At 40.2% G+C, this 21378-nt stretch overlaps 1 protein-coding gene across 1 annotated transcript in view; it reads left to right on the forward strand.

Moving 5' to 3' along the window:
* HCN1 (hyperpolarization activated cyclic nucleotide gated potassium channel 1) overlaps positions 1-21378 on the forward strand; it is a 287755-nt gene that overhangs the window by 253918 nt on the left and 12459 nt on the right. The window lies entirely within an intron of this gene.

Raw genomic sequence — 21378 nt, forward strand, 5'->3', positions numbered from 1 at the left:
ACAAAGAAGAGGTATAAGAGGACAGAAACCCAATTGAACTATCTGAAACAAGGACAAAGGAAACAACAAAGTAGAGAAAAACAAAAGCTGGTGGTAAGCCTGGGAAGTGCATGCAGTCATTTGAATTACACATATTTCTTCTTAGTCACAGTAGTATATTGCGTGTCTCCATATGTGTACACATGAACCTATATTTGCTGGGTTTGACATCCATTTGATTAAGGGTACTGTATTTAGTGCAGGGCAGCCAACTCAAAGGGAACAGAGATCGGTGCCAATATGTTGGAGAATTGAACTCTTCCTTCCATGCAACCTACCTCTTGCCCATTAACTTTTTTGCTGCCCTCAGGTTAACTGGAGGATGAGGTCCTGTGACCTATGTTGGATCTGACATGAGATTCAGCTCTAGGTAGCTTTTATGGCACTTGGAGGGGGAGAACTTTATCCTTTGCATAAGAGAAAAACATCTTGGTTTTGCCCTGAGTCCACCAAAAATTAGGTAGTTACATATTTATTAGTCTTTAAGTCATTTTATCTTCCTGTTGATTGAGAGGCCCAAGGGTATATACATGGGTATATCCTGTCACATTTAATAAATGAAGGACATGTTACTGCAACAGTGCTGAATTAGAATTTAGCAGAACAGTAATCATTTAGCAGAATCAGTAATAAGCCCTATTTTTACAAGCACAGAGAGCTTTCAGATAAATATTGCAATTGTTCCATGTCATTTGCTACTTTTGGTATATCCCCTCATTTCTTCTAAAGCATGGCATAGTTATGTGTATCATTCACATTATTTTTGTTTTATGATGTCTACTTAGTGTATGAGAACAGTTAAATGTTTCCTGTGAGATACATCTCTGCTCAGAATCACACACACTTGTGTGTGCACATGTAGACACACAAACACATATTTTCCCCCTCGTGGAATGTAATTTGTGGGAGGAAGGGGCAAAAATAGAAAAAGCAGAATACCCCCCCCCCCCCCCCGTATTCCTTCACTTAAATATTCAGCAGTAGCTCTGCTGTCATGTTATGCAGTTTTCATAACACTTTTGTGCAGGCAGTATGTGGGAGAACATAGGCATTACTGCCCCCCAAACTGCTTAAATGTTAGGCTTATTAGTAGACTGTGAGGCAGCACAGATGATTTAATATTTGTTTTGCATGATCAAAAGGTTGGGTTTATATCAGCAATGTATGCACTTTATTGTACTCCAAATGATGTTTCCAGACCCTTTCAGGTGCACCCCATGCAAACCAATTCTGAAGTGATCAGTGTATGCTTATGTTCAAAATCATCCTTCTCCAAAACAAACAAACAAACAAAAGAAAACAATAAAAAACCAAATAAACCATTGGCCAAACAATTTCTGGGTGGCAAAGGCATTCCTGGCCAGACCTGCTACTGGCATACTCCAGGGCACAAAGCTAGGTCCAGAAGCACTCCAAAATAGCTTCCAACACCATCCATATTAAATCTTCAGGTGATTTGCCCATATTCAGAATATCATTGACTTCATGCACTGATTTCAAATTTCTACAACTTCCTTGGATCCATATGGGAAAAAAGAATAGAATTGGCTATCACCAACATACCAGTGACACTGTTACACAAAAACTTAGGTGACCTCTTCTGATAGATATTAAATAACAATGGAGAGAAGATGGAACCATTTGGGATCTCAAAGGCCACCGAGCCAACCAGATTTACTAACACTTTCTGAAAGCTTTCCTTCAGACATTATGGGAACCACTATTCATCATATCTTTCCCTTTTCCAGCTGGCTAAGAAGGATAGCATGGTTGACATTGTCAAAAATCACTGAGAAGCAATGCAACATGAACAAGCGTGTGTTTCTCTATCTGGTTTCTGGCATAGATTGTCCATCAGGGAATCTGAAGCCATCTTCAATCTAAAACTAGACTAAAACTAGATTGAAAAGATATCAGATAATTATTTTCAGCCAAGAGGTGCTGGAGTTGTCGAGCTACCAATCTAGTATCTAAGAATGGGAAGGGAGAGTGGTAAACAATTGATTATATCAGTAGGTTCCCAGGACAGCTACTTCAACTACAGCTGGTTTTAGAACAAAAGAAACAGCATATTCTCACAGTAATGGATTAAATACGTCTGACACCCAGCGTGTCAGACTTCTTACTGCTTTGATCAGATAAGATAGACAGCATTCAAAAATACATGTGATTAAGTCCTGACACTCTAAAGATCCTCTCTGTGTCCTCAAGTTGAATAAAGTGAAATGCAGTCAATAAAACAAGACTAGATTGTGCCTGTCTTCAATTGGAATTAATCAGTACAGAGTCCAAATCAGAATGGATATACCGCATATGCTCGACTATTAGTCGACCTCATGTATAAGTCGAAGGCAGATTTTGGGGCCAAACTTATGGATTTTGTTGTGGCCCATGGATATGTTGATAAAATCTAAGGGCATGTAACAAAGGATCTAAAGAATGAAGCAAAGGAAAACAAAGGCAAAGAAAAAACCTATGGCTGCCAGCTGTGAAAGCCTTCAAACTCACAATGCCAAAGAACTTACAAAATTGCAGGAGGCATAACTGTTATTGTTCACACGAAAGGATGGATGGATGAAAGAATAGAGGAAGGTTAGTCCTTCCAGGACAGATTACACTCTTGCCTTTCACCAGGGGATGTTTTCTATTGTTATGAGAGTTAAGGTACAGTACTTACACTGACTTGTGGATAAGTCAACTCAGATTTTTTTGGATCAATTTTTTCACTAAAATTTCTAGACGTATACATAAATATATACAGTAAGCAACTTCACACAAAATGTAAATTGCATTTGGTTCCAGCAGTACCTTTAACAAAATGACAACTGTGGTTTTCCGAGAACCTAGTAATAAGTCATTAAATCACAGTGTGCAGTGGGAATATGAGGATGAAGAGAAAGGTGCATACAAGCCTGATGTAAGAGCCCATTCATGCAGAAAGAACCTACGCATAGTTTCATGTAACATCTAAACCAAGCCTGCACTTTTTATGGGTACAGAGAAGTTGGTAGTTTTGAAGTTGAAATAAAAATGTATTTGCTAAAGTAATAGTTTGAGTTAGCACAGCATAGTGGTTTGAGTTTGCACTATGACTCTGGAGACCAGGGTTCAAATCCCAGTTTGCCTGTGAAAACCCACTGAGTGGCCTTGGGCAAGTCACATGCTCTCGGCTTCAAGGGAAGGCAGTGGCAAACCTTCTCTAAACACCTTTGAGACTAACTGAAAGAAAATTGGCAGCATGAGCCAGATGCATCTGAGGAAGTAGACTTAAGTCTATGATAGCTCATGCTGTCAACTTCTTTCTTTCAGTTAGTCTCAAAGGCACTACAGGATCTCTCTACATACTGATTCTACAGACTAACATGGCTATATCTTTGAATTCCTCCATTCTAAGAAAACCCCATGATAGATTTGCCTTAGGGTTGCCATAAATTGGAAGTGACTTGAAGGTACTCAACAACAACAACAACTGTAGTGTACAATAGTAATGCTATAGAAAATTAAAAATAATTCAAGCACATTGTAAAATAACTGCAGCATTTGCTAACTACAGTCTATACAGTCACTTTTACCTGTGAATGCATAGCCTAAGATTGAAGTGTGTCAAGAGGAGAAGGAGCAGTAGTGAAGAAGCCAATGCCTTTTAAATAAGAAACAACGATAAATTAAACACTGGCATCTCAAGATCAGCCAGCTATAAATCCCAGAACATCTTCAGGGAGTTTTGGTTATTCACAACTGTTCACTCTCCTTGGCTTTTGTGCACTGCCTGCTCATAAATATAATTGGATTCTTGACCTCTGGACTGACTTAGGTTTTATAGCTCTTTGTCTTTCCTTTGTGTTTCTGGTTATTGTGACTACTGAGTTTTCATGACAGATCTTGGAAGCATCTGAGGCCTCACTACTGTGCCTCCCTTCAAACTTGGTAAACTGCCCTGATTACAGTACATGCTCTGGCTTGACTCAGTTGTAACTGCTTTTCTCTACTATAGTCTCCCCCTCCAGGCACTTGTTTATAGGCAGGACAGCACCAAAATACAATCTAAAGAAATCTGAGACAAATTTAAAGACTATGGGGCTTAGATTGTTCCTAAGGGGCGGCGGGAGGCTGCCTCTTTCTTGGCCGGATTGGGGCCACGGCAACCTCATACCACAGTCCTGATCCGGCCTCTGCAGGGCAAAAAGGAGCTGCAAAAAGTGGCTCCTTTTGCACCCTCCAAGGGGTGTCATAATCACATCAGCATGGCTCTATGGCAGCCCTTTGGCATTGCGTCATTAGGGCAAATGTCAGCAGGACGTTGAGCACTCACTCAGCCAACAGGCTGGCACAAAGTGCTGGACTGTACAGGCCCAAAATGACAGATTTGTACTAGTAAGCCCAAGTGACTAAAAGCCAAAGCAACCTTGGACCGAAACCAGGGACATTGTCAGGGAAAAATGCAAAAAGACACTAACTGAAGCCAACAAGAACAAAAAAACAAAACTTCACTGAATGTCAGCTGAAATTGTTCAAATGGTTAAGGAAATGCACAAAGCAAAAACAAAATGGTGACAGAAACATGGTCAAATTCTACAACTTTTGCATAGGAACAAAAAGAATCATTATAACCATTATAATAACCAATAGAAAGAATGAGAAGATATTAAAAAAAACATAAAACAAGCAACTTCTTCCACAAGATCCAACAAAAATGAATGTTAAATCAACACTTGGAATATTATGTTACCCATGGAGGAGCACACTATATAATCAAGATAAAATAAATAGATGCTTGAAACAATACACTGAAGAACTAAGAACCTGGTGGCACAGTGGTTACTGTACTGCAGCCACCCACTCACAAACCATAAGGTTGCGAGTTCAATACCAGCCAAAAGCTTGATTCAGGCTTGCGTCCTTCCAAGGTCACTAAATGAGTACCCAGCTTGTTGGGGCAATTACCTTACAGGTGTAAACTGCATAGAGACTGCTTGGGTCTTTTTTATAAGAAAGGCTTTTAACATATATGAAGCGAGAAATGTCAGATATCCAATCTGGGTCCAGAATGTGTAAATAGTCAAATCATTGCGAAGGATGTGTTGATTAATGGAGCTCATTTCAGAAGAAACTGAGTGCATGCTTTGCAGATTATAGCAGAGCATTTGATTATGTAGATCATGAAAAATTAAGGATTGCCCTAAAAGAAATGAGTGTGCCACAACATTTGATTGTCTTGATGCATAAACTATACTCAGAACAAGAGGCTACTTGTCAAGACAAAATATGGAGAAACAGAATGGTTTCCAGTTGGCAAGAAAGTCAGACAGGGTTGAATTTTAGCAACCTGATTATCTAATTTATGCACCGAACATATCATATGGAAAGCAAGATTAGACTTGGTGTTAGGAGACATGAAAATTTAGGGAAAGAATATCAATTTAAGATATGCAAATAACACCATTGCTAAGATGCCGTATCATGGGATTTAGCTAAAGTGCCAAAACATTGTTTTTGCTACACTTTAATGATAAGACACCTTAAACCCACCTTAGAGGCCAGGCAGCCACACTGACCAAAGGAGTTCTTAGATGCTGGAGAAAGTAGCAGAGGGACCATAGGGGGGTCCTGTCACAGCTGATTTTGGCACCCTACCTCACTGGTAGGATGTGGCTAGATGAATAATTGTTTAACACCCCACTCTCCAGTGCCTCATAACTCCTTCATTTGATGTCTTCTAAGGTGGCTTTTTTTTTTTTTGGGGGGGGGGGAGATGCAGCATTTGCCATTACTGCAGTGATGCCAGTGTAAAAGTGAACTGCAATATTTACAGTATATCACATAACATGGTAAAAACTGAACATGATGCCAGCCACAATTATTAGGAAGAAACAGATCTGAAGTGACTACTCTTTTTAATTGTTTTGAATTTTATTGAGATTTTAAATGTTTTGTCTGTGAGCCACCTTGGGTCCCTCTGGGGAGAAAGGCAGCATATAAATTAATTAATTAATTAATTAATTAATTAACTGACTCATTTGAAATATCCTGTGGGAGAAGAGTTCTACAGACACCATGAACAACCAAAAAGAGAAATAAATAGGTCCAAGAGCAAATTAAACCTGGACTCGACCAGAAGCCATGATGTGTACACTGAGGCTATTAAGGACATTGAAGACATATAATTAGATTATATAATTTACTGGAAAAGGCAATACTTGATTAAGTTGAAGTCAGTAGGAAAAGAAGAAACCCAAAAATTACTAAACTGAGGCTTTTTTATTTTGGACATGACTCATTAGGAAAGATGATAATGCTTGGTAAAGTTGAAGGCAATAAGAAAAGAAGAATGCCACACTGCATCTGGATAGACACAATCAAGGAAACCACAGCCTTTAATTTGCCAGACCTGGATCTCCCATTCATAAATCAAAGCTGACTTAACAATAGTTAGCAACAATAGTCATATTGGCTATAGTACTAGGCTTGTATGAACTTTACATAAATCAATAATATTTTTGCTAAACTTGGGCCATCCTGTGATAGGAACAAATTTCAAATCATCTTCAAGGAAGTTTGTAGGAGAGGAAACAAATTTTCTGTATAACATTTCCTAGTTAAAAATAACCCTCCTCTTATCCTGATTTCCTAATGGATTATCACCTAGTCTCTAAAGTACAATGTACATCTGCACAAGCATTGCCTAATTGCAGCTGACCACACTAGACAGGATTGCATGTACAGTATTGAGTATCCTGACAAGAGTGACTAATTTCTGGTTAGCTTAAAATGGGTATTAATCTATCACAGTGGTTACTGTGTTACAGCCTATTACAGGATGCAATATCCTGGCAATTCTGTTAGCTGTAATTTCAGACATGTCTGACAATTAGCTTAGTATCAGTTTGTTTTCTTGAATCCCGTGAAACACTGCAGAATTCCACTGAAGATTTTTACCTTGCAAATGGTTAGGTTTAAAGCAACAAGCCACACTGATGTGGGAAATGAAAAATAAATTATTATTTTTTTGCGGGGGGGGGGGGGGAATAACCAGCCTGGAAGATATTCAGGACCACAGCTTCCTGGATAACACCATTCCCTCCCTTCAAAACAATTTCAGTAATCCCAGGAAAATTACATTTTCCAGTGCTTCTGGCAGTTGTTTTACAGGCATAGGTGCAAGGTATACACTACACATATTGGAAACCATATACAGTATAGTGTGCCCACATCAAGCGCAGGCTTTCCATCTGTGAATTTGAGCTTTTGCGGACAGCAAGCCCCCACTTTTGCAATGGGTGCATGAGCACACTGGGGCATGTGGAAGCACATGCCCATTGAAAAGAATGGGACTTGAGATCCCATGTTTTTTACTATCTGTGGGGGGATCCAGAACAGATCCTCCATGGATAGCAAGGGTCCACTCTATTATGAAGATGACACAGGGAGCTGGATATCTTTAGCTTGAAGTAGAGAATACTGTGAGGTAACATGAGAGCTATCTTTAGATATCTGAAGGAATGTTATGTAGAAGAAGGAAAAAAAAACTTGATTTTTGCTGCTTTAGAGACTAGAACATAATCCATTTCATTCATATTACAAGACTAAAGATTCCACCTAAGCATTAGGGAGAAATATTTTACTGTAAAAGCTGTTATGGGGTAGAAGAAACTGCTTGAGGAGTGTTGGGTTATTTCTTTGGAGATCTTTAAATCAAGATTGAATGGGCATCTTTCAGGAGTGCTTTAGTCGCATGGTAGGAAGCTGGATAAAATGGCCCTGTTATTCCTTCTGACTATAAGATTCTAAGGTTCTGTGATCAAAGAGAGAAAGCCAAAATGTGGGGAGTTGGTCAGCATGTATATGAAATCTAGGAGACAAATTTTTATTAATATTATTTCCATCCCAAATAAGGAATGCTGGGAATTGCAGTCCAACAACATTGAGAAGGCTGCATGATGTATACTTTGCTTGTCAGCATCCCCATAATGGAGGATTTTTGTTAAAACAACCCCTTTTACATTATATCTTCAGACATAGATGGGTCACTGAAAAGGTTGCTGTATGAATTTAAGACAACATAGCATGTCCTTACAGCTATTTTGAGGAACAAGCTGTTTAATCCCTCATTCCCTTGCATTTGATGCTATACTTCCTTTTGACTATTCTACATACAGCTGATTTAACATTACTTTTTGAGTAGAGCTTCTTCCCCATGCATTCATGCTGTGGGTGGGTGGCTGAATGGATACTTTGGCTCATTAAACTTTAATCTGCACTTAATAGTTTTGTAATTTATTTAACTCCTGCTGCTTGTTCATTTTCCAAAGACAGTTACTTTGGAATGAGTGTTCTTAAATCAATAAGTGTGGTGTACATATTATTTAAGAAAAATAGGGCTCAAAGTTTGCCATCCAGAAGTGTGAAATTTGTAACTCTCTAGATATTTTTGGAATCTAACTCCCATCAGCTACAGCCATAAGAACCAATGGCTACAGAAGAATGGATTTGAACATCAGTAATACTGGGAAGACCACAGTCTCCCAACTCAGCTAAAGTTACTGTTATATCCTAATCCCTTCATGTTGAAAAGATATCTCTCCAGGGCCTGTGATGGTTCAAGAGGCTGCCAAAAATGGAACACACCTATCGACTGCCTAGATTTATCAAGGGCAGTCTTGATTAATCTTCTGTCATACCATGTGTTCATCTGCTTTTATAATATCCCAATTTTCCCCGCTTTGTTCTGAGTCTACTTCATTTCCTGCAAACTGAGTTCAAGGTCCCCAAGGCAGAGGGAAAGAGCAAGAACATTGGATGTAAGGGACTAACAGGATAAACCAGTAGTTCTAGTATTACATATTTCTCTACCATGGCATAATACTACAAATGGAAGCATTGGCCTACAGTTTTAACTTTATGTGCATCATGTTCAGAATGCATATTTGGACTTCAGAAAACAATTTTAAGTGTCTGTGGTCCTTACATTATTTTCTTTTAGACATCTGAAATTCAGTATCAAGGCATATTGTGTGACTTTAAGGTAGAGAACTGACTTCCCTATGTCCATATTTTGTTTGTTATTGTTCTGTTGTCACTATACAATAGTGGAACCTTGTGCTGTAGGCTGCACCTATACAAACACACGAAGAAACGCCTTTTCTTTTCCAAAAGTGCTTTATTTTCCAAAAGAAATCTACATGAATTGGCCAGGGTGTTACACATTTGTGTGGGGAAGTACGTTTTAATAATCCTGCTTTATATGAGCAGTGCCAAGCCCTTTCCGTCACGTGGTACAGAAGCTCAAATTATAGACTGTAATGAATTATATCCTTCCAGTTGAGGAAAACTGACTTCAGATTTAATTTCTCAGCAGGGAGCGGGTGTTTCATCATGCTCTAGGCATATTATGTTGCTTTCTCAATGGGCAAGCCGTTTATCTAGGCCATATGGTCGGTTTCACAAGGGAAGGGAAGAAAAGGACTCAGTCAGGTCTCTATTTTTCATAGTCAAGCCTTCCCTTCCCTCTGTTAGGTTCATGTCTGAACAAAACAAAAACAAACCTCCTAGGGATGTTATATTAAACTTCATGAATAGCATTTTTCCAACCATTTTATTATTGGGGAAAAAAATACTGACTTCTTAAGAACCCCAACTGGACAGATTCTCCAATTCCAAATGTTTTCTCTCCTCCAAATATAAATGTTGAAGGATTCAAAGAGTCCATCAGTTTGTTTGAAATGGAATAAAATTTCATCTTTAAATATCTCTTGTTGTTGTAGCCTTCAGGTTATTTCTGACTTATTGTGACCCTAAGGCAAAGCTGTCATGGGGATTTCTTGGCAAGATGTATTCAGAACGGGTTTGCCTTTGCCTTCCTCAGAGGGTGAGAGAGTGTGACTTGCCCAAGGTCACCCAGTAGGTTTCCTTTGCTGAACAGGGATTTGAACTCTGGTCTCCAGAGTCCTAGTCCAACATTCAAACCACTAACCACACTGGTTCTTCAGTTCTTACATTTGTTCATGAATCTTAAGACAGGTTTGAACCCACCTGTATTACAAGGGGCACATAAAAATACTCTCTGTTAGTGACCAGCGTGAAACAGTACCAGCTCTTTGAGTCTTCTAGAACATATGGTTTGTGATGACAGATTTGAGGGTGGAAGCATTTATTAAATAACCTTAAGTAAACTGTGAATATCAGTATGCAAAGGGATCTTGCAGCATCTTTGTGATTAACCATGTGAAGTAAGTCGTAGCATACGCTTTTGTAGATTTGATCTACTTCCTAAGATGTATGGATGAACTGGTGCCTAGGAAGGCCTTTTCTTGTGTACAAGTCAACCTTGTTTTGCCATTTATATAAGGGGCACTAATAAAATGGTCATTGTATATAATGGGACTTAAGCATCCAAACCCTATTGGATACCAAGGGCATACTGTATTCACAAACTCCAGTCGATCAACAGAGGGTTAATCAAAGACAATGGCTTCCTGGCACAATACAAATATTATAATGTTGGATACTCTTAGTCAGTTAACATATCTCTTCTGGTTTCCAACCTGCACACACCACATTCCAAAATTCACTTCACCATTCATATGGTCATCCACCCATGCAGGCCTTAGCCAACATCTTTACTCCTATCTTTCTAGTTCAACAACCATAGTTAAAATTGAACTTGTCACCTAATCACCATACCCACAAATTTTATATTTCCATGGCCATTCCTACATTCTGTAAAGGTCCTTCAGTTCACTCCATGTATCTGAGCAATTAGACCAAGTTTACAAATCTCATAGAATCATAGAGTTGGAAGAGACTACAAGGGCCATCCAGTCCAACCCCCTGCCATGCAGGAAATCTCAATCAAAGCATCCCCAACAGATGGCCATCCAGCCTCTGTTTAGCGATCTCTAAGGAAGGAGACTCAACTACACTCCAAGGGAGTTTGTTCCACTGTCAAACAGCCCTTACTGTCAGGAAGTTCCTCCTAATGTTGAGGTGGAATCTCTTTTTCTGTAGCTTGCATCCATTGTTCTGGGTCCTGTTCTTTGGAGCAGCAGAAAACAAGCTATTTCCCTCCTCAATATGACATCCCTTCAAATATTTAAACAGGGCTGTCATATCACCTTTTAGCCTTCTCTCCCACCTCCCTAAGTCGTTTCTCATAGGGCATGGTTTCCAGACCCTTTACCATTTTAGTTGCCCTCCTTTGGACACGCTTCTCAACATCCTTTTTGAATTGTGGTGCCCAGAACTGGACACAATATTCCAGGTAGGGCCTGACCAAAACAGAATATAGTGGCACTATTACTTCTCTTGATCTAGACACTATACTTTTATTGATGCAGCCTAAAATTGCATTGGCCTTTTTAGCGGCCGCATCACACTGTTGACTCATGTTCAACTTGTGGTCTCCTAGATCCCGTTCACTCGTAGTCTCATTCATCCAGGTGTCCCCCATCCTATATCTGTGTCTTTCATTTTTCCACCCTAAGTGCATTACCTTACATTTCTCTGTGTTGAATTACATTTTGTTAGCTTTGGCCCAGCTTTCTAGTCTATTCAGGTCATTTTGAATTTTGATCCTGTCCTCTGGGGTATTTGCTATTCCTCCTAATTTGGTATCAAATGCAAATTTGATAACTATGCCCCTAATTCTGTCATCCAAGTCATTAATAAAGAAGTTGAATAGTATTGGGCCCAGGACAGAGGCCTGTGGGACCCCATTGGTCACTTCTCTCCAGGATGAAAAGGAGCCATTGTTCAGCACCCTTTGGGTTCGGCCAGTCAACCAGTTACAAATACATGTAACAGTTACGTTGTTTGGCCCACATTTTACAAGCTTGTTTGCAAGAATGTCATGGGGAACCTTATCAAAGACCTTACTGAAATCAAGATATACTATATCCACAGCCTTCTATATCCTTCATCTATCAAGCTGGTAATTTTATCAAAAAAAGAGATCAGTTTTTTCTGGAATGACTTCTTTCTCTGAAACCCGTGTTGACTTTTTATGATTATGGAATTGCCTTCTAGATGTTCACAGACACTCTGTTTAATAATCTGCTCCAGAATCTTTCCTGGTATTGATGTCAGAATAAGTGGACAATAATTGTTGGGATCCTCTTTTTTCCCCTTTTTAACATGGGGACGTTTGCCCTCCTCCAGTCTGCTGGGATTTCTCCTATTCTCCAGGAGTTCTCAAAGATTATTGCCAATCATGCCGATATTATATCTGCCAGTTCTTTTAATACTCTTGGATGTAGTTCATCAGGTCCTGGAGACTTATATTCATTTAAATTACCCAGGTATTCCTGTACTATCTCCTTGCTTATTCTGTGCTGAATTTCCCCTGTTCCCTCTGCTCCATTTTCCTGAGGTTGAGCACCCTTTGTCTTTTCTGAGAAGACTGAAGCAAAGAAGGTGTTGAGTAATTCTGCCTTTTCTCTGTCCCCTATTAGCATTTTGCCATCATCGCTACACAGTGGCCCTACCATTTCCTCCTTCCTTTTGCATGCTACATGCTGCAACTTCTTTCACACAGTTTGCCTCAAAAGTACCACAAGATCCCTTTGCCCATTAACATTCCTTGTGGGACTTGCTGTGCTATTGTTAGTCCGTTTTCAGATTTTCTGTAACATGTCCACAAGTAACATTGTACTAGTCAATGTGAAATTAAGGCCTACTAGGGGTGTCACATGAATTTTCTAGGGTGGAAATTGAAATGGGGTTTGTCTCTGACTTTGGGGAAATGTCCTTTGTAAAAAAAAAATAGGTAGTGAAAAATTTGTATCTAGTTGGCTCCCCAGCTTGCTAATTAGCTGGCAAGAAGCTCCCTTGGATAGTTATTTGAAAAGTTATAGTGTGTTCAATACTTTGGAAGAATGATGCCAGACAGAAGTATACCTGGGACCTGTCATTATCCCATGGACTCAGAACTCTTGGCAGGTGATTTCCATGAGTTTACTGCATGTTGGCTTTGTTGATCATTTGTTTTCCCTTTTCAGTGAAATATTGGTACAACATTGAAAGCTAAGAAATTATACAAGGAGGGTGTAGTAAGGGAGTGGAGGAGGAAGTGAGGATTGATCGGAGAGAAAGGGGCCAGGTGGAAGAAATGAAACTAATGGACCCGGGGGAGGAGCAAGGGGAGGAGGAAAGGGAGCCTCAAGGGGTGATAAAAGGAGAGGGAGAGTGGTGCGTGAGTAGAGGGAGACGCGGAAGACTGGGACACGGCGAGGCGGACGCAAGAGGGAAAGACAAGGGAACCCATAGTCCTAGAAGGGCAGGGTGACCAGTAGCTTTACAAGGACGACATGGCCTGCTACGGATAGGACCCCGGGTGGAAGTCTGTCTGCCTGACCCACGGGTGGAGGGCAACTTTGGCTACCCCGGCGAGGGGGAGTGGAGGCGGAAAGAGAAGGGGTCACTAGAACGAGAGTGGTGGGACCCAAAGGAGGAGTGTTGGGAGCAGGCATCCACCCACCCCCACGGCATGGGAGAAAGCGGACCGAGAGCTGTCGGAGAAGAGCCGCCAACATGAACAAAAGGAGGAGGCTTTGAAGGAAGATGGGGAGTAAAAGGGCCCACTACAGCGGGGTCTAAGGGAAAGGGGACAACAGTTGTTTGTTAGGTTACTTTGGAGTGAGCTGGTTGTTTCATCACATTAAAGAGTTCTTTAGCATCTGAGCTGCGTCTCATGTGTCGTGAAGGGCCCAAACATGCTCAGGGGAGGACCAGCAGTATGCAGGCTGGAGCACAAGACCCGCCCACAGAGGGATAATTTTATTGGAGAATTATTTGGGAATAAGTGGGCCAATGGAACACTGAAGACAAGAGTGTTCCATTGGCCCACTTCATTCTTCTGTTTTAGTTTTAAAGAGCAGCAGCAGTCTCTCAGGAAAGGCAGGAAGGGGCTCAGATGTTCCTCAGAAGTGATCTAGAAAAACCTTTGCAGCTTTCTTCCTCATCATTTCATTAAACATATTTGGGCAGGGTGGCACCAGTATTAAAATAGTTTCCTCTAGGGCAGAAATGTGGCATCACTTGACAGATCGACATCTAGGATCTACCATAGGTTCATTTGCAGATTCAGAACGTTCTCAATATTCATGTACACATAGCTCAACATTGTCATACACCAAGTGCACACTTAATTCTGAATTAAGTGTGTCTGAATTATAACAGTTATAGCTATTGGACTAATTACTGTCACCTATGGCTGTATTTCACAGTGGCAGAGGACTTACAAGCAACAGAATAACAATTCACATTAACCTCACTTTTTCTATAGGCCCTACACATAGCACATGGTCTCCACCTTTTCACTTTTTGAATCCAGCTCTCCAAGTGCTTGGGTTCTGAGAAATGTGTCCCAAGTGGAAAATCAGGTTTCCAAGGACACCCTAGCTCTTGACACATTGAAGACCACAAGCCTGAAGCTAAGAGCATAAAGAATTTTTTGTGCATTTTCAGAGAAATGCTTTCATTTGCAAAACATGTTTTGTGCAAACATCTTTTACACATTATATGAATTCTGCTACCTTGTTGTATAGATATTTTTTTAAAAAAAAGTGTAAGCATTTGATGGATTGTTTGTGTCCTTTTGATTTCTAATCCTAAACTGTGCTTGATCTGTGCATAGATTTGCTGTGCTTCAGAAGAGGAAAATAGGCTAATTTTGCACAAATGTTTCTTGCACAAATTTAAGAGAAATTGATTGGGGAGTGCTCATTTTGCTGACAGTTTTTAAACAAAATGTCTAGCTGTTTCAAAAAGGGTGAAAAAAATAGAGAATCTTCTTTACGTTCCTACAAAGGACTCTGCCTCCTCCTTCAACACTTTCAAATAAGTTCCCGCAGAGAGGAAAGTGTCCTTCTGTCTTGGCAAGGAACTTGAGACTTACTTCAGGAGAAGGACTTCCTGTCAAGTGGTGGCTGACATTGCCCTCTGCAGAGAAGGGAGAACTGATAAATTGGGGGGGGGGGGGGGGGGGGAATATTTTGAACAATGTCACAGCTGGAGACAGGGTCTCACAATGCTGTGAGCAACGGAGGATCCTTCTTTCAAGATAGACTTAATGACCCTCTCCCAACACCTTATGTTAACAACATCTCCCATGAGGATTGTTATAACTAGTGTAAAATATTTCTTATGGTGAGCAAAATATATATATATATATATATATATGTTTTTCCCATCTGTTCTGTCAGAAAAAAAGTTTTGTTCTATCCACCTTATACATTACTTCCTTACTTATAACTTGTTACTCCCCCACTATCTCTGTAAATGTCTGAAAGACCTATCGTGTTATGCAGACCTTTGAAAAAGTCATGCTTTGCATTTTTCTGGATCCTGTTACATTCTATACCACTTCCAAAATTGTATAAATATGCTTTATGCCTGAGACCTTAATACTACTCAGTACTGCCTCTGAAGAAGTAGGTTTATACCAATGAAGGCTCACACAGAAATAAAAACCAGTTATTCTTAGAGGTGCTGCAACAATTGTTTTCTTCTATTTTTCCCATCCTTCTCAGTCCTTAGTCTTCCAGACATTTTGGACTTCAGCTCCCAGAATTCCTGATTGTTGGCCAAGCTGGCTGGGGCTTTTGGGGGCTGGAGTCCAAAGAGGATATCGCACGGCACTTGCAGGCATGGGAACAGAATGGGGGGAAAGCAGATGTTACTACATGGGAGAATGGCGCCATGCTGCTGGGAGTCCCCAAGCCATTCCCCAGCAGTTCTTGGCAGCCAATTTGGAAGAATGATTTTGAACCGATCTTCAAAGCCAGCTGCCATGGAATGGCTGGGGAATGACTTGGGGACTCCTGGTGGCATCAGCGGTGTTCTCCTGTGTGATAACACCCATTTCCCCCCTGTTCTGTTCCATTCCGTTTCCATTCCTGCAAGTGCCGTGCGTTAGGCAGCCACAGTTTGAGAACTTGGAAATTCCAAGTTCAGAATTCAGCACAGCACAACATAGACAAAGTATGCATAGCTTCAGTGGTCTTGACTATACCATAGAAATAGTATAGACTATTTCTTTGAAAACTGTAAGCTCTTTGGTACAGGGGAGGGAGGCTGGTGTGCATATCTAGCTGGGGTGAGAGGTAAAAAAACAGATAGATGGACTTCATCATCTTGCTAGGATTTTAGCTTGCAGTCCGGGGAAATGTGTGATCAGTGGCAACGCTAGGGTTGATGTCACCCAGTGCAAGGGGGTAGGCACCCAGTGTGGTCTGAGCCCCTAGTGACACCAGTGAATCTCATTAAAATTAACCTGTATTGGGATTTGGAATGGATTTTTTACGGCCAACAGTTCAGAGCAGTTGGTACAATTTACTTGCGCCCAGCAGTGAAGGGGGGGGGGGGGGGAGTCACAGCTCAGGTCCAAACTAGGGGAATTATCACATGGAGGCTTACTGTGGTTAAAACATCGGCAAAATGCTTCAGAAATGCAAAGATGTGATAGCCAGTCATGCTTCTGAAGCATCACGGAAGTGTCTTTTTGCTTCTCTTGTCAGCAAAGGGCTCACAGAGCAGCCATTTCTTCATAACAGAAATTCTCCAGAGAATGCGGGTATGAAAGACTATGGGGCATATATACTGTTCGTTGAGAGGAAGTGATTTGCTTGTTAATCTGTGTATTGTTCTGATGTTGAATGGCAAGGCCTCAAGGTGTCTACGTTATAGATGCTGTTGTCTTTCTCAGCAGTATCATTATTTTTCTTTTCTTTTCTTTTTTAATATTCTTTGAAAACGCGTGTAAAGATTTACAGCCTGATGGCAAGGATTCAAAACTACTACCAAGTGGGCCAGAAAAGGAGGCTGGCTTCCTCTGGAGTCACTCCTGCAAAGCTGACCAAATGTGAGAGAGAACAAAGGAGGGAAGTCCTCCTGCCTCCAGCTGAGCCAAGCTCCAAGCTGCTCCAGGTGGCAGACACTCTTTCCCATTTTCTCCTGCCCACCACACCAAAAAGTTAGCTTGCTTCCCTCACCATCTGAAGGGGAATGGGAAGAAAGTTCCCTCTTCGGATCCTTCTTCTTTATACACAGCCAGGGCCCCTTTCCCACTTTGCACAAAGCCAGCAATGGCATGCCAGAGGTACTTACCCAGCCAGCCAGCCTTCATTCACCCACTGGCATCCTCCACTTGTTCTACAGATCTGCTGCTGGCAAACAACTAGGGATGGTGCTTTAAAAACAGAATCAATAGGGCCCAAAAGCATTCTCAGCAACCCTGGTGTTCTTAAAGTTTCATCAACTAAGAGAATTTCTACTCACATTGTTGAAGATGGGATAGAAATGTAGTCCACCTGCCCAAAGTTTGGAAAAGTTACTTTTCTGGATTACAGATCCAGCCTGGCCAGCTCACTTAGTGTCATGAATGCACATGTTAGTTCTACTTTCCAAAGAAGGCATCTGCATTATCATTCATTTTGTCTAGAAGAAATATGATTCCATCTCTTTTATGGAGAACCAAAATCAAGACATTCCCATTTTGCTGAACCACTAATCGGCATTGTACAAAATTTGGCTTGCAGAAATAAACTGAGGGGTTTAGTATTGCCTTTGTGCCTTCAGATTGCTCTCTTTCATTAGAAAAAATGATTAGCCTTCATCCTTTAAATGTTCATGGGAGCAATTGTTTGGGGGAAAAGAATTTGAGTAATTAAAAGAAATGATAGACATGAGTGATATTGGTGCTAAGTGTAATTGGAAGTAAGCTGGGGATTTGCTTAGTTGGTTGATTGGTTTTGTTTATGTGGCTTTCTATTCTGCTGTCAAATTTTGCATGTTCAATGCAGGAGGACCAGTCAAACAATTCAAACTAATTCTGAAACTACATAATTGTTTGCTGGGAGTGGGGATGATTTGGCCTTTGTCCTGGACACCAAAATCATTGCATATTAAACTTATGTCAATGCTATTGGTTTGCTTGCTTGCTTGCTTAAAATTTCAGGAACGTGCATTTGTGGCATGGGTCATAGAACACAACTCACAGGAGTGCATAAGTTTCTTGGCTGTGCAACCTCAGAATTTTGTATAACTAATCTTTATGAACTTCTTTTTTCTCCGCAGGTAAGCTAAAACTTAAGCTAAATGAACAAAAATATATTCTTTATATTACAGTTCCAAATCTTGTTCATGCAAAATTCTTGCATGAACATGTACAATTCTCCAGATCTTTCTCCTCATTCCACTCTAGTTTCTGTTTGCTGTATATAAGAGTGGCAATATAAGATTGGCTTTACTAGTTGTGTATATTGGGCATGGACCTATAGAATATTCTGGCTTACTTTCAGCTCAGTCTAGTCGAGAAACGTCCTTCAGTAATTGGTCAGTTCCCATGTTCTAAAGCTTTCACTATACCAAAAAGTTTAGGACAGCCCAGAGCTTGGAAACATTACTGTTTTGCACTACAGCTCACAGAATCCTCCAGCTAGTATGATCAGTGTTGTTTCTTTCTAACGTACAGGATTTTAGGATGATATTTAGATTAATTTGCGCTGGCCCAAATAGGAGGTGCTTTCCTACAGAAGCAGAAGTGGAAATAAGCTAAGATGACTATTATGGTTCAGCTATAATTTCACTGACAGCTACACAGCTAATCCTTTAGTAACTGGTTGAAAAAAAAAGAAAGTGGAAGGATGGTATTAAATATAGTAGCATAATATAACCAAGCATTGGTAGAGGACCCCAAAATAACCTATTACTGGCATAGCTGTTGCAGTTGTCGCTATGACTGATCTAGTCATTCTTAAATCCTAACTCTAATCCTCAAATAAAAGTCAGATGTGTTTCTATAGAATGTTGGTAATTTTAAAATATCTGTCCTCAAAATACCTCTCCTGAAAAGAAAGAAGTAATCTGTGAATGGATGGCATTTGCTGAATGCAGGGATGAAATGTGGCTGAGGATATTTATATAACGCTAGAGCCATTCTTTATTTGGTTCAGAGGGTTCTCCTAATATGCCATTTAAAAAAAAGCATTGTATAACTATCCTAACACAATAATGATAAAGGCAAATTGTAATGAAGGTGGCTGAAAGGTTGTTTGTATTATGGAACAGAAACAGTATTTATTCATATAGAACTTTAAAAAAAAGATGAATTGCTTTAAATAAACTGTCAATGTCATGATCACAAATAGCATTAAAACACTGGTATGACCAAAAAATTGGCAGAAATGAGCATCAGACTTCCATGCAAATAAATCCTCTAAAATGTAATGCAATTTTATGCTTCATATTTTAATCCTGATGTCTCCAGAGTTCACATTCATTGTATATAATGAAGCAGCCATGGGCAGTATCCAGCTCTTTGTAAAAGGATTGAAGCTCTTTCTCTCCCCTCCCTCCTTTTCTCCTAAGGAACAATTTCCACTGATGAGTTCCATAGTGTGAGTTAGATACATATTCATACCTAATTGGTTTTATAAACCATGTGCTGCTTTTTACTTAGATGTCAAATAGGATTGATGATAACTCCACCTCATTTAAATCTCGTCTGCATGACTTCTGAATTTTCTACTAGGATTTATAAATGAAGCATATCAGACTTTGTTTCTGCATAGTTTATAAGCCAGTCCTGTAGTCCTGATATACTGGGCAGTCATTACACTAAGGCTAATGCAGGCATAACCTGTGCTTAACCAACAGCAGAATCAACAGCATTATGATCACTTCACAAATGGTGATGTAGCAATTCCACCCAGTACCAGTATTAGAAGTCAGCATACTTCAACACATGCCAAGGCCAAATCCCAGCAAAGGGGTCACTTTGGAGTTTATCAGACAAGGAGAATTGCAAGTATAATCCGATGGCAATCTGAACACAATCATGGGGTTTAACGCTATTGCGTGATAACCCACTACACACAAATTCGGGCAATGGGAAGTCAGTCTGAACGCAGTCATATGGTTTCATGTTATTGCATGATAGACTGCCACATGCAAATTCGGGCAATGGCATGCTATTTTCGGGCAATGGGAAGCCAGTTCGAATGCAATGCATATTCACGTAATTGTGCGAAACTTGCGACTTTAAGTGAATGCGTTCTGGCCCCACTTTCTTTTCATTCAAATTTAAGAGAAATTTCTCCTGTTTGATATACTAGTTTGACTCATCCCAAAGACCTGCTTTTCTTTACATTGCCTTCACCACCTATCATTTTCTCCCTCTAAGCAAGTGATAAGACAACAGCAACGAGAAAATACAGCAGCCTATTATCACTCTCCTCTCTTCTACTACATGGCTATGTAGCTTTGGTCCATGGGGAGAGAGGGTAAGTGAATGGACAATTGTGATAGGAGTTTGGATGTGGTTTGGGGCCTTTTCAGGGAAGGGATACCATGAACTGCCAAAAATAACTGAAGTCAAAGAGCACATCAAGCCTGAAATCTCACTAGAAGCCAAAATGGTCAAACTAATACTGGTGTACTTTGTACATGCCTCACTAGAAAAGACAATAATGCTCGGTAAGGTGGAAGGCTGTAGGAAATGAGGAAGACCACACTCCAGGTGGATAGACTCAACTGAGGAAGCCACAACCCTGAATTTGCAAGACCTGAGCAAAGCAGCTAATGACAGGGTCACTTTGACATCTTTCATTCATAGGGTCTTCATACATCATCATCATCATCATCATCATTATTATTATTATTATTATTATTATTGCACTGTAGATTTATGAAAATTCCATTTGGGGGAAATTGAAATTTATTCCTTTGGATGGATGTAAAGGTGGTGGTGGCAGGAAATAATCCATACTACAGTTGACCCTCCTTATCCACAGATTTTTTATCCACAGATTCAGATTTTTTATCCACAGATTCAAGCATCCACGGCTTGAAAATATTCCAAAAAAGTATAAATTCCAAAAAAGCAAACCTTGATTTTGCCATTTGATATAAAGGACACCATTTTGCTATGCCATTATGTTTAATGGGACTTGAGCATCCACGGGTTTTGTTATCCACGGAAGATCTTGGAACCAAACCCCAGTGGACAACAAGGGCCCACTGTACAAGAAGTGTGCAGTATATTTTGTTCTTAATTCTCAAAGTACTGGAATTCTGATTGTGGTCAGAAAATATCATACAACTCACTCTAGCTTATTTGTTTAATGCTTGTATGCTAAAATCATAGGCTGCATCTACATTGCAGGATTAATGCAGTTTGACACTGCTTTAACTGTCATGACTCAATGCTATGGAATTTGGGGGCTTCTAGTTTTGTGAGATATTCAGCCTTCTCTGTCAGAGAGCTCTGGTGGTACAAAAAGCTACAAATTCAAAGATTCCATAGGATGGAGCCATGTCAATTAAAGCAGTGTGGAAGCCGCTGTA

This window comes from Sceloporus occidentalis, unplaced genomic scaffold (assembly GCF_023333645.1).
Source record: "Sceloporus occidentalis isolate IW3139 unplaced genomic scaffold, rSceOcc1.0.p SCAF_1, whole genome shotgun sequence".
NCBI lineage: Eukaryota > Metazoa > Chordata > Lepidosauria > Squamata > Phrynosomatidae > Sceloporus > Sceloporus occidentalis.